The sequence below is a fragment of the Crocodylus porosus genome, unplaced genomic scaffold (assembly GCF_001723895.1).
Source record: "Crocodylus porosus isolate Cpor-Errol unplaced genomic scaffold, CroPor_comp1, whole genome shotgun sequence".
NCBI classification, from domain to species: Eukaryota; Metazoa; Chordata; order Crocodylia; family Crocodylidae; genus Crocodylus; species Crocodylus porosus.
In genome coordinates this window covers 11,160,728-11,166,339 of record NW_017728911.1, presented here as the reverse complement: position 1 = coordinate 11,166,339, position 5,612 = coordinate 11,160,728, and the positions used below count along the sequence as shown (strand labels likewise).

At 41.1% G+C, this 5,612-nt stretch overlaps 1 long non-coding RNA gene across 1 annotated transcript in view; it reads left to right on the top strand.

Annotated features, from left to right (window-relative positions):
• The window catches only part of LOC109309259, a 9,889-nt gene extending 5,372 nt beyond the window's left edge, over positions 1–4,517 (top strand). Inside the window, exons 2-4 of the long non-coding RNA XR_002100861.1 lie at positions 1,133–1,238; positions 2,953–3,048; positions 4,116–4,517. This is a non-coding gene — a long non-coding RNA (uncharacterized LOC109309259). The remainder of the gene's footprint in view (positions 1–1,132; positions 1,239–2,952; positions 3,049–4,115) is intronic.
• Positions 4,518–5,612: the final 1,095 nt, after the last annotated feature.

Here is a 5,612-nt window from a genome sequence, read left to right as displayed (position 1 = left end):
CAGCCCCTCCATGGGTGCCCTGCCCAGGCCAGCTCCTTTTACCAAACAAACAACCAAGAAAAACCCTGGGGCTCACTGCTCTTGCAGCAGCCTCAGGCCTTCAGAGGGCTTGTGGAAGAGCCCACCACATGGCAGGGAGCAGCGAGTCCGGGGGCTTTTCTGCAGGGGGGTTGGTTCTTAAAGGGCTGGAGCTGGCCCAGGCAAGGCACCCATGGGGGGCCTGGGGGAGCAAAGCAGGATTGGTGGGGCTCATACAGAGCCCCCCCCACAGTGTGGGGCTGCATGGATCACTCCCCACCAGCACTGGGTGAGCTGGGGCTTTTTTTTTCAAAGAGCGGGGAGCTGGGGTGGGCGAGGCAGCCATTGCCAGGCTGGGTGGGGATGGGCCTAGCTGATTCAGAAATTCAGAGATTCAGCAGCAGCTGAATCTCTAAATCAAATTCAGCTGAATCGATTTGGGACAGTGATTCAAATCATCAAATTGAATCACTGTCCCCCAAATCAGCCGAATCCGAAACCGAAGCAAATACTAGCCACTTTGCACAGACCTAATAACTACCACCCTTACGTGAGCTTCCCAGAACTGTAAGGGCAAGAAGAATTAGAGAATGCAAATAAGATCTGTTAGTAACATTTGTCATTACTATTGCCATCACGCTTAGAGGAATATAATGCTTTCCTACTACAATCAGTACCCTCACCCCCCTAGCCTGAGAAATGAATTGTTGCATGGAAGACAGTTTTTTGAAAGGCTATACCATGAAAAACTGTTTCACGGAAATAGTTTGATTGGGTGGCTCTATTTCGTTGGAAGTTCATGATGCTGTGAAGAACAGAAAATTAAAAATAAACATAAAACACATTTGCCCATTATGAAGGTCAAAGTGGTAGTTTTACTACCAGCTTTCATGGAATACCTTGGCACTATAGCAATTTTAAAGTCTCATTCTCAAGCAAAGTTTATAATGAGATTTGAGAAGGTGAATTAGATTTTCTTACAATTGCTACAATAAAGACATCTGGTTTATATGTATTCAGACTTGCAATAAGCAGCTCTTTATATGTCAACAAGATTTTACCTACTCATTGTAGCCTTAGTTTAACTCACTGTCTGAAAAATACATCCTTTTAGGTGCCTGGATCAACCACCTTCTTCCTGAGTGACCCAAGAAGTCTCCCTAGGATAACTACAGCCATGAATGAAACATCTAGGTGGCAGCATTCATACTGAAACAAAGGTAAGCACAAAAAAGGAACTGTTCATCATATCTTAAGATAGGATTTATTGCCATAAATTGCAATATTTTTCATATTAATAAATGCAACATGCTGCTGATACATTTGTATTGGGGTAGAACACAATGGTTCATGTTGTATATAACTGCTGAGGAAAGCAAAGTTGCCTTGCTTTCAGCAAGCCCATGGAGGCCTTAGTAATTCATTCCTTCCCCAATTGTAGTTCAGCTGTAAATAGAAAATAAAAACATTTCACTGATCTACAAATAAAGACTAAGAATTCTTTAAGATGCTTGCATGACTAGAAGCACAAGACCTATTCAATGAGTTCTCTACACCTTTGGCTCCCTGTACACATACAGGTAAAGGCGCAATGAGATCTAATGCATGACCCCAAAGTTGCATCTCAAAGCAAGGGGAGCCAGATACTGGGCTCCCCCTGCACCGGCAAGAAGCTCCTGCAACTGGAACCCCCTCAGCTAGGGGCTCTCAGCCATGGGGAACCCCACACATCCCCTGCAGTGGGGAGGTCACCTCTCCCACAATCCCTCCACCCCAGGGTTTCACACATGCCCGGGACCAGGAAACCATAGCTGTGCCGTGCAACTGTTAGGACCTAGTGGGGACCCAGTGTCCACAGCTATGGTTGTGGGACGCACAGCCCTGGCAAGGTATACCCTTCTGGCTGGGAGCCCACAGTCACAGGGTAGACCCTGCTACATGTGCAAATTAAAGCTTGATAGAAACCAGCTATAAAGTTAGTACACATTTTCAAAGCCTAATTTTATAGCTGGTTGGAGTTTTCTATCATATGATAAGTACTTTGCATGTATAGGTGGTCTCTAGGTAATTGTGCGATTAACCAATTTATTGTGCATACCTGTAGCGTGTACAGGGGGTCTAAGTCACTGAATTGCTTTGGAAAATCATACCTAGAACAGAGAAACAGACCCTAAATAGTCTATCGTGTATCACCAGGAAAGGGAGTTATTTCCTAACATTGCACACAAGGGGAAATGCAAAGAGCAGATTATAATGTAATTTTTGGAGAGAGCTGGAATGCTTCTATAATTAAAAATACTAGTTCACAAGATTTATCCTCCAAAATCAAAGTTCACTGCTCAGAGTGGGCTACTCAGGCTACATGTTGAGACCACTGTGTTAGAGAGAAACTTGTTAAAAATCTCTTTAGGACAAAAGGTGCAACTCAGTTTAATGCATCTTGATACACTGGAGAAAACAGTATGTGCTCAGGTGAACCAAAATTTATTAAACTACCTGAAAATCATTAAAAAGGCAGCAGATTTCTCTATTTTGTATTTTCACAGTCATAAATGTGAAATTTCACCCTTATGATGCATCCTGTCAAATCTGTTTTGAACCATCAGCTCTTGATTGTGTCTCCTGTCTCTCTGGAAAGGTTTTAATGCAATCAAACAATAAGTTCTCGGTTAATAAAATGCTGTGATTTCAATTGGCTCCATCAACAGTGTGGTTTCCTGCTTCTCCCAGCAGGGCTGAGTTCTCCACTGTAAAATAACTGTATGCTTTCTTCTCTCTGATTTCTTAAGCTGGGCCGAAATACCTCCGGTGTTTGAAAGTGTGAGTTTGGATCTGAATTTCACAGCTCAACACTCTTTTGACCTCACCAGAGCTTTTTACTGATCACGTCACCAAGCCATTATTTCACAGGACATGTTCCATTTGCTTTTACAGATATTTTCTGGAGATGCTGCATATTCCACAACACTGCAAAATTGACAGGTAACAACACAGCCCCTAGCACCAAAAACCTTGTGCCATAATTAAGGGGTGAGATAATTTAAGGAAGCATCACTGCTATGCCATTAATATAAAGGGGATAAATTAATGGAAAAATGTATGGGGTGGAATTATTTCTGGTTTATACCAGAAGTCTAATTCTTAAGAAAACTCATGTGGGAGTGTGTGAAGGACCAGACAGGGAATATGGCGTTTCCCTTTTATTCCCATCCATACATAGACTGGATGCAATCACAGCTCTTGTGCTCATTTGAGCCAGAAGCTGGGCAGTGAACCTCTAAAGCCAGTTTCAGGGAAGACTTGCCAGGTGTATCTGTGGTGTCAATGCTATCAGGCCTCACACCCCAGGGAAGGTAACAGTACAGCTCTCAACATGGCTACTGCATAATCCCTAGTAAATTTGCAATAGGCAGAATGGAGGATAGCTGTTAATTATATGCCTTGCCTCATTTAGTTCTTTTCCTCGATAAATGCAATGTCTACATTGAACACTGTCCTGCACCACCAGATTCATTTATAATTAATTTCTTCAAATATGTTGAGAAATGTTCCTTGGATTGCAATACCTGTGGGAGATGCAGCAATTACTGTATCAAGTGTCAGAGTAGTGGAGAAGATTTCTTCAAACCAGTGTTGTCTGTGCACCTGTCCTGCCTGAAACAGTCTAAGGCTTCTCACAAACAGTGATTAACTAGGTTACGTTTGGTGTAAATGCAATTCCCAGGGTACCTATTATAATAGAGGTTTACATTTGAGAAGCTACTCTAAAGGAATATTATTAAGGATACAAACTCATTCTCTCAACAATTACAAATGTCCATGGAGCCTTAATTCTGTCCCCTTGAACATATACGCCAGTGATTCTCAACCAGGGTAGCATGGTGTGCGAGAGAGAGGATGCAGTCTGATACCTAGTGAATTTTATACTAAATGAAAGAAGATAATGAAAAGCATAGAGATCAGATTCCATATGAAGAATGTTGTTTTTCTAAAGCATGGAAATTGCACTCTAGGAAAGGTAAGAGTCTCAGGGACCCATCTTTTCATGAAAACAGCCCTCGTTCAACAGGCTTTTCACATTTTGGTTTCCTTTGTAGGAGTTACTTTGAAAGGACTGGAGGCTTTGATGGAGCCTGTGATAGTTTTTGTCAGATCTGTGATGAAAACAGAATGAAGTGCCTGTCACATGCAAGAAGCCTATACCTTGAGAACAGACTGTCTAAGTGCTCCCTGGAGTGTTATCTGCACATGAAGGATATCTGCAAGCTTGTCTCATCCCAATGCAAGAGCTGGTCCACTGCAAAGTGCTGCAGAGGTGCTACTCCCACTTTTTCATTTTTCTTCTGGAGCTCTCTGTTTCCTGTTACCAATTCTTATTATCAAAAATGTGAGTAGGATTAGTTTAGGCAACTAAGTAAATCTGCCAATAAAACTCCATAGACAATTCATACAAAAGGGCTATGAGGAGGATAAAATTAGTTCATTTATAAATAAATGGATCTTCAAGAAAGATAGTTTGTATTAATTGTCCTGCTTGAGCAAGTTCTGAACCTTTTATAAACTAATTCTATTCTCATTAGTCAGGCTTCTTCACATCTGAGTTCCATTAGATAGAAACAGTACAAAACAGTGCAGACCTTAAAGATGTGGGTAAAATCTTCATTATTCTATACTGATCTTTGGATGGTATTTTGAATAACAAGCGTATAGTACATTAACCCAATCTTTCCAGTGCTATACCCATGTGACTGATGCATCAATGATGCCCTCATTACTTTATGTAAGCCAATTCTCAGAACTCCTACTGAGGCCACTCTTATCACTGTGTCCATCCCTTTGAAAAAAACACTAAATTCTTGGCTATGGGAAGCACTGCTTGATGGAGAGAGAAGAAAAAGAACTACACACTCCGTAAGTGTGCTATAAGCACCTCTGCCATAATGGTATCTCTGTCAAGGTAGCACCTGAAAGGTTCTCAAGTTTTTAATGGTGCCAGTCATCAGCAGAACACCCAGAATAAATGGATATTTACCAAGCCTAAGATTTTTTTTCCTATGATTTGTAGCTATAGTTTAGACACTGTAAGTCTGTCTGAAGACTAGTACTTGGTATGGCTAATCATCTGCCATGATCTTAGAGATAAGGAGTTTTCTTTTCCTTCCCTAACTCAAAATCCAAGATGTATGGCTTATTTTTTATGGAGTTTGATTCGATTTTTAAATAAAGGAAGAATCCAAGCTGGTATTCTTATGTGCTAATGCTTCAGGGTGGCAGAAAGAAAAAAACCCTGAGAATAGGGTTTGTACTGGAAGCATTTCCAGATGCACATAAATCAGGCAACAGAGAACAAGCAAGCTTGAGCATTTTCAGATAGAGAGCCTCATATGCCTTTCCCATGGTGATAATTATAGGGAACTACCTGCTATGTCCCCAAAGTACTAATTTTTGCATTTTTTTTCTTTTGATCTGCAGATTTTTCTTTGACAATAGCAAACTACATCTAGTTCAGTCTTCCAGGGTAATAAGAAGCAGTCTTTCAAGAGACAGTTTAAAACATCTGTGGTAAGTAGATGAAATCCACTACTTGCATAAAA